Genomic DNA, 14,326 nt, shown 5'->3' with positions numbered 1-14,326 from the left:
CAGTTGCTGGTAGCTAGGTCAGACTGTGGTCAGTTGATCAGTTTCTGGTTCCTAGTTAAGTCTGAGGTCAGTTTCTGATTTCTAGGTCGGACTGTGGTCAGTTGGTCAGTTTCTGGTTTCTAGGTTTGACTGTGGTCAGTTGGTCAGTTTCTGGTTTCTATATCAGACTGTGATCAGTTGGTCAGTTTCTGGCTTCTAGGTCTGAATGTGGTCAGTTGGTCACTTTCTGGTTCCTAGTTCAGACTGTGATCACTTGGTCAGTTTCGTGTTGATAGATCAGACTCTGGTCAGTTTGTCAGTTTCTGGTTCCTAGGTCAGACTGTGGTCAGTTGGTCAGTTTCTGGTTCCTTGGTCAGACAGTGTTCAGTTGGTCAGTTTCTGGTTTCCAGTTCTGAATGTGGTCAGTTGGCCAATTTCTGGTTTCTAGGTCATACTGTGGTCATTTGGTCAGTTTCTGGTATCCAGTTCAGAATGTGGTTAGTTGTTCAATTTCTGGTTTCTAGGTCATACTATGGTCATTTGGTCAGTTTCTGGTTCCTAGGGCAGACTGTGGTCAGTTGGTCAGTTTCTGGTTACTAGGTCAGACTGTTGTCAGTTGGTCAGTTTCGGGTTGCTAGGTCAGACTGCGGACAGTTGGTGAGTTACTGGATGCGAGATCACAATGTGGACAGTTCGTCAGTTTCTGGTTTGTAGGTCAGACTGTGGTCAGTTGGTCAGTTTCTGGTTTGTACGTCAGACTGTGGTGAGTTGGTCAATTTATGCTTTCTAGTTCAGACTGTGGTCAGTTGGGAATTTCTGGTTTCTAGGTCATGCTGTGGTCATTTGGTCAGTTTCTGGTTCCAAGGTCAGACTGTGATCAGTTGATCAGTTTCGGTTTGCTAGATCAGACTGTGGTCAGTTGGTCAGTTTCTAGTTTCGAGATCAGACTGTGTTCAGTTGGTCAGTTTCTTGTTCCGAGGGCAGACTGTGGTCAGTTGGTCAGTTTCTGGTTTCAAGGTAAGTCTGAGGTCAGTTTGTCAGGTTCTGGCTGCGAGGTCGGACTGTGGTCAGTTGGTCAGTTTCTGGTTTCTAGGTTTGACTGTGGTCAGTTGGTAAGTTTCTGGTTTCTAGGTCAGACTGTGGTCAGTTGGTCAGTGTCTGCTTTCTGGTTAAGACTGTGGTCAGTTGGTCAATTTTTGTTTTCAAGGTCATGCTGTGGTCATTTGGTCAGTTTCTGGTTCCTAGTTCAGACTGTGATCACTTGGTCAGTTTCGTGTTGATAGATCAGACTCTGGTCAGTTTGTCAGTTTCTGGTTCCTAGGTCAGACTGTGGTCAGTTGGTCAGTTTGTGGTTCCTTGTTCACACAGTGTTCAGTTGGTCAGTTTCTAGTTTCCAGTTCTGAATGTGGTCAGTTGGCCAATTTCTGGTTTCTAGGTCATACTGTGGTCATTTGGTCAGTTTCTGGTTCCTAAGTCAGACTGTGGTCAATTGGTCATTTACTGGCTTCTAGGTCAGTCTGTGGGCAGTTGGTCAGTTTCTGGTTTCTAGATCAGACTGAGGGCAGTTGGTCAGTTTCTGTTGTCTAGGTCAGACTGTGGTCAATTGGGTAGTTTCTGGTTTCTAGTTCAGAATGTGGTCAGTTGGTCAGTTTGTGGTCCCTAGGTCAGACTGTGGTCAGTTGGTAAGTTTCTGGTTTCTAGGTCAGACTTTGGGCAGTTGGTCAATTTCTGGTTTCGAGATCAGAGTGTGGGCAGTTGGTCAGTTTCTGGTGTCTAGGTCAGACTGTGGTCAGTTATTCAGTTTGTGGTTCCTAGGTCAGACTGTGGTCAGTTGGTCAGTTTCTGGTTTCCAGGTCAGGCTGTGGTCAGTTGGTTAGTTTGTAGTTCGTGGTCAGACTGTGGTCAGTTGGTCAGTTTCTCGTTTCTAAGTCAGACTATGGTCAGTTGGTCAGTTTCTGGTTCCTATGTCAGACTGTGGTCAGTTGGTCAGTTTCTGATTTCTAGGTCAGACTGTGGTCAGTTGGTCAGTTTCTGGTTTCTAGGTCAGACTATGGTCAGTTGGTCAGTTTCTGGTTCCTATGTCAGACTGTGGTCAGTTGGTCAGTTTCTGGTTTTTAGATCAGACTGCGGTCAGTTTGTCGGTTTCTGGTTTCTAGGTCAGACTGCGGACAGTTGGTCCGTTATGGTTTCTCGCTGAGAATGTAGTCAGTTGGTTATTTTCAAAGTTTTTAGGTCAGACTTTGGTCAGTTGGTCAGTTTCTGGTTCTGAAGTCAGAGTCTGGCCATTTGCTCAGTTTCTGGTTTCGAGGTCAGGCTGTGGTCAGTTGCTATGATTCGCGTTGACTCGTTGAGACGGTGGTCAGTTGGTCAGATTCTATTTTCAAAGTCAGACTATGGTCAGTTGGTCAGTTTCTGGTTCCTATGTCAGACTGTGGTCAGTTGGTCAGTTTCTGATTTCTAGGTCAGACTGTGGTCAGTTGGTCAGTTTCTGGTTTCTAGGTCAGACTGTGGTCAATTGGTCAGTTTCTGGTTTCTAGGCCAGAATGTGGTCAGTTGGTCAGTTTGTGGTTCCTAGTTCAGACTGTGGTCAGTTGATCAGTTTCTAGTTTCTACGTCAGACAATGGTCAGCTGGTCAGTTTCTGGTTCCTATGTCAGACTGTGGTCAGTTGGTCAGTTCTGGTTTCTAGGTCTGAATGTGGTCAGTTGGTCACTTTCTGGTTTCTAGGTCAGAGTGTGGTCAGTTGGTCAGTTTCGGCTTTCTGGTTAAGACTGTGGTCAGTTGGTCAATTTCTGGTTTCTAGGTCAGACTGTGGTCAGTTGGTCAGTTTGTGGTTCCTAGGTCAGACTATGGTCAGTTGGTCAGTTTCTGGTTCCTTGGTCAGACTGTGTTCAGTTGGTCAGTTTCTGGTTTCCAGTTCAGAATGTGGTCAGTTGGACAATTTCTGGATTCTAGGTCATACTGTGCTCATTTGATCAGTTTCTGTTTCCTAGGGCAGACTGTGGTCAGTTGGTCAGTTTCTGGTTTCTAGGTAAGTCTGAGGTCAGTTTGTCAGGTTCTGGTTGCGAGGTCAGACTGTGGTCAGTTGATCAGTTTCTGGTTCCTAGTTAAGTCTGAGGTCAGTTTGTCAGTTTCTGATTTCTAGGTCGGTCTGTGGTCAGTTGGTCAGTTTCTGGTTTCTAGGTTTGACTGTGGTCAGTTGGTCAGTTTCTGGTTTCTAGGTCAGACAGTGATCAGTTGGTCAGTTTCTGGTTTCTAGGTCTGAATGTGGTCAGTTGGTCACTTTCTGGTTTCTAGGTCAGACTGTGGTCAGTTGGTCAGTTTCTGCTTTCTGTTTAAGACTGTGGGCAGTTGGTTAATTTTTGTTTTCTAGGTCATGCTGTGGTCATTTGGTCAATTTCTGGTTCCTAGTTCAGACTGTGATCACTTGGTCAGTTTCGTGTTGCTAGATCAGACTGTGGTCAGTTGGTCAGTTTCTGGTACCTAGGTCAGACTGTGGTCAGTTGGTCAATTTCTTGTTCCTTGGTTTAACAGTGTTCAGTTGGTCAGTTTCTGTTTTCCAGTTCAGAATGTGGTCAGTTGGTCAATTTCTGGTTTCTAGGTCATACTGTGGTCATTTGGTCAGTTTCCGGTTCCGAAGTCAGACTGTAGTCAGTTGGTCAGTTACTGGTTTCTAGGTCAGACTGTGGGCTGTTGGTTAGTTTCTGGTTTCTACGTCAGACTATGGTCAGTTGGTCAGTTTATTGTTTCTAGATTTGACTGTGGTCAGTTGGTCTGTTTCTGGTTTCTAGGTCAGACTGTGGTCAGTTGGTCAGTTTCAGTTTTTAGGTCTGAATGTGGTCAGTTGGTCACTTTCTGGTTTCTAGGTCAGAGTGTGGTCAGTTGGTCAGTTTCGGCTTTCTGGTTAAGACTGTGGTCAGTTGGTCAATTTCTGGTTTCTAGGTCAGACTGTGGTCAGTTGGTCAGTTTCTGGTTTCTAGGTCAGACTGTGGTCAGTTGGTCAGTTTGTGGTTCCTAGGTCAGACTATTGTCAGTTGGTCAGTTTCTGGTTCCTTGGTCAGACTGTGTTCAGTTGGTCAGTTTCTGGTTTCCAGTTCAGAATGTGGTCAGTTGGACAATTTCTGGATTCTAGGTCATACTGTGCTCATTTGATCAGTTTCTGTTTCCTAGGGCAGACTGTGGTCAGTTGGTCAGTTTCTGGTTTCTAGGTAAGTCTGAGGTCAGTTTGTCAGGTTCTGGTTGCGAGGTCAGAATGTGGCCAGTTGGTCAGTTGCTGGTTGCTAGGTCAGACTGTGGTCAGTTGATCAGTTTCTGTTTCCTAGTTAAGTCTGAGGTCAGTTTGTCAGTTTCTGATTTCTATGTCGGACTGTGGTCAGTTGGTCAGTTTCTGGTTTCTTGGTTTGACTGTGGTCAGTTGGTCAGTTTCTGGTTTCTAGGTCAGACAGTGATCAGTTGGTCAGTTTCTGGTTTCTAGGTTGAATGTGGTCAGTTGGTCACTTTCTGGTTTCTAGGTCAGACTGTGGTCAGTTGGTCAGTTTCTGCTTTCTGTTTAAGACTGTGGTCAGTTGGTCAATTTTTGTTTTCTAGGTCATGCTGTGGTCATTTGGTCAATTTCTGGTTCCTAGTTCAGACTGTGATCACTTGGTCAGTTTCGTGTTGCTAGATCAGACTGTGGTCAGTTGGTCATTTTCTGGTTCCTAGTTCAGACTGTGGTCGGTTGGTCAATTTCTTGTTCCTTGGTTTTACAGTGTTCAGTTGGTCAGTTTCTGTTTTCCAGTTCAGAATGTGGTCAGTTGGTCAATTTCTGGTTTCTAGGTCATATTGTTGTCATTTGGTCAGTTTCTGGTTCCGAAGTCAGACTGTAGTCAGTTGGTCAGTTACTGGTTTCTAGGTCAGACTGTGGGCAGTTGGTCAGTTTCTGGTTTCCAGATCAGAATTTGGGCAGTTGGTCAGTTTCTGGTTTCTAGGTCAGACTGTGGTCAGTTGGTCAGTTTGTGGTTCCTAGGTCAGACTGTTGTCAGTTGGTCAGTTTCTGGTTTCCAGGTCAGGCTGTGGTCAGTTGGTTAGTTTGTGGTTCCTAGGTCAGACTGTGGTCAGTTGGTCAGTTTCTCGTTTCTAGGTAAGACTATGGTCAGTTGTTCAGTTTCTGGTTCCTATGTCAGACTGTGGTCAGTTGGTCAGTTTCTGGTTTCTAGGTCAGGCTGTAGTCAGTTGTTCAGTTTCTGGTTCCTAGATCAGATTGTGATCATTTCTTCAGTTTCTGGTTCCTAGGCTAGTTTGTGGTCAGTTGGTCAGTTTCTGGTGTCTAGGTCAGACTGTGGTCACTTCGTCAGTTTCTGGTTTCTAGTTCAGACTGTGGTAAGTTGGACGATTTCTGGTTTCTAGGTCAGTCTGAGGTCAGTTTGTCAGTTTCTGGTTGCGAGGTCAGAATGTGCCCAGTTGGTCAGTTTCTGGTTTCTAGGTCAGTCTGAGGTCAGTTTGTTAGTTTCTGGTTTCTAGGTCAGTCTGAGGTCAGTTTGTCAGTTTCTGGTTCCGAGATCGGACTGAGGTCACTTGGTCAGTTTCTGATTTCTAGGTCGTACTGTGGCCAGTTGGTCAGTTTCTGTTTTCTAAATCGGACTGTGCTCAGTTGGTCAGTTTCTGGTTTCTAGTTCAGTCTGAGGTCAGTTTGTCAGTTTCTGGTTTCTAGGTCAGTATGTTGTCAGGTGGTCAGTTTCTGATTTCTAGTTCAGACTGTGCTCAATGGGTCAGTTTCTAGGTCAGACTGTGGTCAGTTGGTCAGTTTCTGGTTACTAGGTCAGATTGTGGTCAGTTGGTCAATTTCGTGTTGTTAGGTCAGACTGTGGTCAGTTGGTCAGTTTCTGGTTTCTAGGTCAGACTGTGGTCAGTTGGTCAGTTTCTGGTTCACTAGGTCAGACTGTGGTCAGTTGGTCAGTTTCCGATTGCTAGGTCAGACTGCGGACAGTTGGTCAGTTTCTGGTTTGTAGGTCAGACTGTGATCAGTTGATCAGTTTCGGGTTGCTAGATCAGACTGTGGTCAGTTGGTCAGTTTTTAGTTTCGAGATCAGACTGTGGTCTGTTGGCCAGTTTCTGGTTCCTTGGTCAGACTGTGTTCAGTTGGTCAGTTTCTCGTTTCCAGTTCAGAATGTGGTCAGTTGGTCAATTTCTGGTTTCTAATTCATACTGTGGTCATTTGGTCAGTTTCTGCTTCCTAGGGCAGACTGTGGTCAGTTGGTCATTTTCTGGTTTCTAGGTAAGTCTGAGGTCAGTTTGTCAGGTTCTGGTTGCGAGATCAGAATGTGGCCAGTTGGTCAGTTGCTGGTTGCTAGGTCAGACTGTGCTCAGTTGATCAGTTTCTGGTTCCTAGTTAAGTCTGAGGTCAGTTTGTCAGTTTCTGATTTCTAGGTCGGACTGTGGTCAGTTGGTCAGTTTCTGGTTTCTAGGTTTGACTGTGATCAGTTGGTCAGTTTCTGGTTTCTAGGTCAGACTGTGATCAGTTGGTCAGTTTCTGGTTTCCAGGTCTGAATGTGGTCAGTTGGATACTTTCTGTTTTCTAGGTCAGACTGTGGTCAGTTGGTCAGTTTCTGCTTTCTGGTTAAGACTGTGGTCAGTTGGTCAATTTCTGTTTCCTTGGTCAGACAGTGTTCAGTTGGTCAGTTTCTGGTTTCCAGTTCAGAATGTGGTCAGTTGGTCAATTTCTGGTTTATAGGTCAGACTATGGTCATTTGGTCAGTTTCTGGTTCCTAAGTCAGACTGTGGTCAGTTGGTCAATTACTGGTTTCTAGGTCAGACTGTGGGCAGTTGGTCAGTTTCTGGTTTCTAGATCAGACTGTGGGCGTTTGGTCAGTTTCTGGTGTCAAGGTCAGACAGTGGTCAGTTGGTCAGTTTCTGGTTTCTAGGTCAGACTGTGGTCAGTTGGTCAGTTTGTGGTTCCTAGGTCAGACTGTGGTCAGTTGGTCAGTTTCTCGTTTCTAGGTCAGACTATGGTCAGTTGTTCATTTTCTGGTTCCTATGTCAGACTCTGATCAGTTGGTCAGTTTCTGGTTTCTAGGTCAGGCTGTAGTCAGTTGTTCAGTTTCTGGTTCCTAGATCAGACTGTGGTCAGTTGGTCAATTTCTGGTTTCTAGGTCATACTGTGATCATTTCTTCAGTTTCTGGTTCCTAGGCTAGTCTGTGGTCAGTTGGTCAGTTTCTGGTTTCCAGGTCATACTGTGGTCACTTCGTCAGTTGCTGGTTTCTAGTTCAGACTGTTGTAAGTAGGACGATTTCTGGTTTCTAGGTCATACTGTGGTCATTTGGTCTATTCCTTATTCCTAGCTCAGACTGTGGTCAGTTGCTTAGTTTCGGGTTGCTAGGTCTGACTGTGGTCTGTTGGTCAGTTTATGGTTCCGAATTCAGACTGAGGTCAGTTACTCAGTTCCTATTCCTATGTCAGACTGTGGTCAGCTTCGGGATGCTAGGGCAGTCTGAGGTCAGTTTGTCAGTTTCTGGTTGCTAGGTCAGAATGTGCCCAGTTGGTCAGTTTCTGGTTTCTAGGTCAGTCTGAGGTTAGTTTGTTAGTTTCTGGTTTCTAGGTCTGTCTGAGGTCATTTTGTCAGTTTTTGGTTCCGAGATCGGACTGTGGTCAGTTGGTCAGTTTCTGGTTCCTCGGTCGTACTGTGGCCAGTTGGTCAGTTTCTGTTTTCTAAATCGGACTGTGCTCAGTTGGTCAGTTTCTGGTTTCTAGTTCAGTCTGAGGGCAGTTTGTCAGTTTCTGGTTTCTAGGTCAATATGTGGTCAGGTGGTCAGTTTCTGATTTCTAGGTCAGTCTGTGCTCAATGGGTCAGTTTCTGGTTTCTAGGTCGGACTGTGGTCAGTTGGTCAGTTTCTGGTTACGAGGTCAGACTGTGGTCAGTTGGTCAGTTTCCGGTTGTTAGGTCAGACTGTGGTCAGTTGGTCAGTTTCTGGTTTCTAGGTCAGACTGTGGTCAGTTGGTCAGTTTCTGGTTACTAGGTCAGATTTGTGGTCAATTGTTTAGTTTCGGGTTGCTAGGTCAGACTGCGGACAGTTGGTGAGTTACTGGATGCGAGATCACAATGTGGCCAGTTGGTCAGTTTCTGGTGTGTAGGTCAGACTGTGGTCAGTTTCTGGTTTGTAGGTCAGACTGTGGTGAGTTGGTCAATGTATGCTTTCTCGTTCAGACTGTGGTCAGTTGGTCAATTTCTGGTTTCTAGGTCATGCTGTGGTCATTTGGTCAGTTTCTGGTTCCAAGGTCAGACTGTGATCACTTAATCAGTTTCGAGTTGCTAGATCAGACTGTGGTCAGTTGGTCAGTTTCTAGTATTGAGATCAGACTGTGGTCAGTTGGTCAGTTTCTGGTTCCTAGGTCAGACTGAGTTCAGTTGGTCAGTTTCTGGCTTCCAGTTCAGAATGTGGTCAGTTGGTCAATTTCTGGTTTCTAGGTCATACTGTGGTCATTTGGTCAGTTTCTTGATCCTAGGGCAGACTGTGTTCAGTTGGTCAGTTTCTGGTTTCTAGGTAAGTCTGAGGTCAGTTTGTCAGGTTCAGGTTGCGCGGTCAGAATGTGGCCAGTTGGTCAGTTGCAGGTTGCTAGGTCAGTCTGTGGACAGTTGATCAGTTTCTGGTTCCTAGATATGTCTGAGGTCAGTTTGTCAGTTTCTGATTTCTAGGTCGGACTGTGTTCAGTTGGTCAGTTTCTGGTTTCTAGGTTTGACTGTGGTCAGTTGGTCAGTTTCAGGTTTCTAGGTCAGACTGTGATCAGTTGGTCAGTTTCTGGTTTCTAGGACTGAATGTGGTCAGTTGGTCACTTTGTGGTTTCTAGGTCAGACTGTGGTCAGTTGGTCAGTTTCTGCTTTCTGGTTAGGACTGTGGTCAGTTGGTCAATTTTTGTTTTCTAGGTCATGCTGTAGTCATTTGGTCAGTTTCTGGTTCCTAGTTCAGACTGTGATCACTTGGTCAGTTTCGTGTTGTTAGATCAGAATGTGGTCAGTTGGTCTGTTTCTGGTTCCTAGGTCAGACAGTGGTCAGTTGGTCAGTTTCTGGTTCCTTGGTCAGACAGTGTTCAGTTGGTCACTTTCTGGTTTCCAGTTCAGAATGTGGTCAGTTGGTCAATTTCTGGTTTCTTGGTCATACTGTGGTCATTTGGTCAGTTTCTGGTTCCTAATTCAGACTGTGGTCAGTTGGTCAGTTACTGGCTTCTAGATCAGTCTGTGGGCAGTTGGTCAGTTTCTGTTGTCTAGGTCAGACTGTGGTCAGTTGGGTAGTTTCTGGTTTCTCAGTCAGACTGTGGTCAGTTGGTCAGTTTGTGGTTCCTAGGTCAGACTGTGGTCAGTTGGTCACTTTGTGGTTTCTAGGTCAGACTGTGGTCAGTTGGTCAGTTTATGCTTTCTGGTTAAGACTGTGGCCAGTTGGTCAATTTTTGTTTTCTAGGTCATGCTGTGGTCATTTGGTCAGTTTCTGGTTCCTAGTTCAGACTGTGATCACTTGGTCAGTTTCGTGTTGCTAGATCAGTCTGTGGTCATTTGGTCAGTTTCTGGTTCCTTGGTCAGACTGTGGTCAGTTGGTCAGTTTCTGGTTCCTTGGTCAGACATTGTTCAGTTGGTTAGTTTCTGGTTTCCAGTTCAGAATGTGCTCAGTTGGTCAATTACTGGTTGCTAGGTCATACTGTGGTCATTTGGTCAGTTTCTGGTTCCTAATTCAGACTGTGGTCAGTTGGTCTGTTACTGTCTTCTTGGTCAGTCTGTGGGCAGTTGGACAGTTTTTGTTTTCTAGGTAAGACTGTGGTCAGTTCGATAGTTTCTGGTTTCTAGGTCAGACTGTGGTCAGTTGGTCAGTTTGTGGTTTCTAGGTCATACTGTGGTCAGTTGTTCAGTTTGTGGTTCCTGGGTCAGACTATAGTCAGTTGGTCAGTTTCTGGTTCCTTGGTCAGACAGTGTACAGTTGGTCACTTTCTGGTTTCCAGTTCAGAATGTGGTCAGTTGGTCAATTTCTGGTTTCTTGGTCATACTGTGGTCATTTGGTCAGTTTCTGGTTCCTAATTCAGACTGTGGTCAGTTGGTCAGTTACTGGCTTCTAGATCAGTCTGTGGGCAGTTGGTCAGTTTCTGTTGTCTAGGTCAGACTGTGGTCAGTTGGGTAGTTTCTGGTTTCTCAGTCAGACTGTGGTCAGTTGGTCAGTTGTGGTTCCTAGGTCAGACTGTGGTCAGTTGGTCACTTTGTGGTTTCTAGGTCAGACTGTGGTCAGTTGGTCAGTTTATGCTTTCTGGTTAAGACTGTGGCCAGTTGGTCAATTTTTGTTTTCTAGGTCATGCTGTGGTCATTTGGTCAGTTTCTGGTTCCTAGTTCAGACTGTGATCACTTGGTCAGTTTCGTGTTGCTAGATCAGTCTGTGGTCATTTGGTCAGTTTCTGGTTCATTGGTCAGACTGTGGTCAGTTGGTCAGTTTCTGGTTCCTTGGTCAGACATTGTTCAGTTGGTTAGTTTCTGGTTTCCAGTTCAGAATGTGCTCAGTTGGTCAATTACTGGTTGCTAGGTCATACTGTGGTCATTTGGTCAGTTTCTGGTTCCTAATTCAGACTGTGGTCAGTTGGTCTGTTACTGTCTTCTTGGTCAGTCTGTGGGCAGTTGGACAGTTTTTGTTTTCTAGGTAAGACTGTGGTCAGTTCGATAGTTTCTGGTTTCTAGGTCAGACTGTGGTCAGTTGGTCAGTTTGTGGTTTCTAGGTCAGACTGTGGTCAGTTGTTCAGTTTGTGGTTCCTGGGTCAGACTATGGTCAGTTGGTCAGTTTCCAGTTTCTAGGTCAGACTATGTTCAGTTGGTCAGTTTCTGGTTCCTTGGTCAGACTGTGTTCAGTTGGTCAGTTTCTGGTATCCAGTTCAGAATGTGGTCAGTTGGTCAATTTCAGGTTTCTAGGTCAGACTGTTGTGAGTTGGTCAGTTTCTGGTTGCTAGGTCAGAATGTGCCCAGTTGGTCAGTTTCTGGTTTCTAGGTCAGTCTGAGGTCAGTTTGTTAGTTTCTGCTTTCTAGGTCAGTCTGAGGTCAGTTTGTCATTTTCTGGTTCCTAGATCGGACTGTGGTCAGTTGGTCAGTTTCTGGTTCCAAGGTCGTACTGTGGCCAGTTGGTCAGTTTCTGTTTTCTAAATCGGACTGTGCTCAGTTGGTCAGTTTCTGATTTCTCTTTCAGTCTGAGGTCAGTTTGTCAGATTCTGGTTTCTAGGTCAGTATTTGGTCAGTGGTCAGTTTCTGATTACTAGGTCAGACTGTGGTCAGTTGGTCAGTTTCGGGTTGTTAGGTCAGACTGTGGTCAGTTGGTAAGTTTCTGGTTTCTAGGTCAGACTGTGGTCAGTTGGTCAGTTTCTGATTACTAGGTCAGACTATGGTCAGTTGGTCAGTTTCGGGTTGCTAGGTCAGACTGCGGACAGTTGGTGAGTTACTGGATGCGAGATCACAATGTGGCCAGTTGGTCAGTTTCTGGTTTGTGGGTCAGACTGTGGTCAGTTGGTCAGTTTCTTGTTTGTAGGTCAGACTGTGCTGAGTTGGTCAATTTATGCTTTCTAGTTCAGACTGTGGCCAGTTGGTCAATTTCTGGTTTCTAGGTCATGCTGTGGTCATTTGGTCAGTTTCTGGTTCCAAGGTCAGACTGTGATCCGTTAATCAGTTTCGGGTTGCTCGATCAGACTTTGGTCAGTTGGTCAATTTCTGTTTCGAAATCAGACTGTGGTCAGTTGGTCAGTTTCTGGTTCCTTGGTCATACTGTGGTCATTTGGTCAGTTTCTTGTTCCTAAGGCAGACTGTGGTCAGTTGGTCAGTTTCTGGTTTCTAGGTAAGTCTGAGGTCAGTTTGTCAGGTTCTGGTTGCGAGGTCAGAATGTGGCCAGTTGGTCAGTAGCTGGCTGCTAGGTCAGACTGTGGTCATTTGATCAGTTTCTGGTTCCTAGTTAAGTCTGTGGTCAGTTTGTCAGTTTCTGATTTCTAGGTCGGACTGTGGTCAGTTGGTGAGTTTCTGGTTTCTGGTTAAGACTGTGGTCAGTTGGTCAATTTTTGTTTTCTAGGTCATGCTGTGGTCATTTGGTCAGTTTCTGGTTCCTAGTTCAGACTGTGATCACTTGGTCAGTTTCGTGTTGCTAGATTAGACTGTGGTCAGTTGGTCAGTTTCTGGTTCCAGTTCAGAATGTGGTCAGTTGGTCAATTTCTGGTTTCTTGGTCATGCTGTGGTCATTTGGTCAGTTTCTGGTTCCTAATTCAGACTGTGGTCAGTTGGTTAGTTACTGGCTTCTAGATCAATCTGTGGGCAGTTGGTCAGTTTCTGTTGTCTTGGTCAGACTGTGGTCAGTTCGGTAGATTCTGGTTTCTAGGTCAGACTGTGGTCAGTTGGTCAGTTTGTGGTTTCCTAGGTCAGACTGTGGTCAGTTGGTCAGTTTCTGGTTTCTAGGTCAGACTATGGTCAGTTGGTCAGTTTCTGGTTCCTTGGTCAGAATGTGTTCAGTTGGTCAGTTTCTGGTTTCCAGTTCAGAATATGGTCAGTTGGTCAATTTCTGGTTTCTAGGGCAGACTGTGGACAATTGGTCAGTTTCCGGTTTGTAGGTAAGTCTGAGGTCAGTTTGTCAGGTTCTGGTTGCCAGGTCAGAATGTGGCCAGTTGGTCATTTGCTGGTTGATAGGTCAGAATGTGGTCAGTTGATCAGTTTCTGGTTCCTAGTTAAGTCTGAGGTCAGTTTGTCAGTTTCTGATTTCTAGGTCGGACTGTGGCCAGTTGGTCAGTTTCTGGTTTCTCGGTTTGACTGTGGTCAGTTGGTCAGTTTCTGGTTTCTAGGTCAGACTGCGATCAGTTGGTCAGTTTCTGGTTCCTAGGTCTGAATGTGGTCAGTTGGTCACTTTCTGGTTTCTAGGTCAGAATGTGGTCTGTTGGTCAGTTTCTGCTTTCTGGTTAAGACTGTGGTCAGTTGGTCATTTTTTGTTTTCTAGATCATGCTGTGGTCATTTGGTCAGTTTCTGGTTCCTAGTTCAGACTGTGATCACTTGGTCAGTTTCGTATTGCTAGATCAGACTGTGGTCAGTTGGTCAATTTCTGGTTTCTAGGTCATACTGTGGTCATTTGGTCAGTTTCTGGTTCCTAAGTCAGACTGTGGTCAGTTGGTCAGTTACTGGTTTCTAGGTCAGACTGTGGGCAGTTGGTCAGTTTCTGCTTTCTAGATCAGACTGTGGCCAGTTGGTGAGTTTCTGCTGTCCAGGTCAGACTGTGGTCAGTTGGTCAGTTTCTGGTTTCTAGGTCAGACTGTGGTCAGTTGGTCAGTTTGTGGTTTCTAGGTCAGACTGTGGTCAGTTGGCTCGTTTGTGGTTCCTAGGTCAGACTGTGGTCAGTTGGTCAGTTTCTCGTTCCTAGCTCAGACTATGGTCAGTTGGTCAGTTTCTGGTTCCTATGTCAGACTGTGTTCAGTTGGTCAGTTTCTGATTTTTAGGTCAGACTGTGGTCAGTTGGTCAGTTTGTGGTTCCTTGGTCAGTCAGTGTTCAGTTGGTCAGTTTCTGGTTTCCAGTTCAGAATGTGGTCAGTTGGTCAATTTCTGTTTTCTTGGTCATACTTTGGTCATTTGGTCAGTTTCTGGTTCCTAATTCAGACTGTGGTCAGTTGGTCAGTTACTGGCTTCTAGATCAGTCTGTGGGTAGTTGGTCAGTTTCTGCTGTATAGGTCAGACTGTGGTCAGTTGGGTAGTTTTTGGTTTCTAGGTCAGACTGTGGTCAGTTGGTCAGTTTTTGTTTTCTAGGTCATGCTGTGCTCATTTGGTCAGTTTCTGGTTCCTAGTTCAGACTGTGATCACTTGGTCAGTTTCGTGTTGCTAGATTAGACTGTGGTCAGTTGGTCAGTTTCTGGTTCCAGTTCAGAATGTGGTCAGTTGGTCAATTTCTGGTTTCTTGGTCATACTGTGGTCATTTCGTCAGTTTCTGGTTCCTAATTCAGACTGTGGTCAGTTGGTCAGTTACTGGCTTCTAGATCAGTCTGTGGGCAGTTGGTCAGTTTCTGTTGTCTAGGTCAGACTGTGGTCAGTTGGGTAGATTCTGGTTTCTAGGTCAGACTGTGGTCTGTTGGTCACTTTTTGGTTTCCTAGATCAGACTGTGGTCAGTTGGTCAGTTACTGGCTTCTAGATCAGTCTGTGGGCAGTTGGTCAGTTTCTGTTGTATAGGTCAGACTGTGGTCAGTTGGGTAGTTTCTGGTTTCTAGGTCAGACTGTGGTCAGTTGGTCAGTTTGTGGTTCCGAGGTCAGACTGTGGTCAGTTGGTCAGTTTCTGCTTTCTAGGTCAGACTATGATCAGTTGGTCAGTTTCTGTATCCTTGGTCAGACTGTGGTCAGTTGG

This window comes from Pristiophorus japonicus, unplaced genomic scaffold, assembly GCF_044704955.1.
Source record: "Pristiophorus japonicus isolate sPriJap1 unplaced genomic scaffold, sPriJap1.hap1 HAP1_SCAFFOLD_80, whole genome shotgun sequence".
NCBI lineage: Eukaryota > Metazoa > Chordata > Chondrichthyes > Pristiophoridae > Pristiophorus > Pristiophorus japonicus.
Note: the sequence above shows the minus strand (reverse complement) of the source record.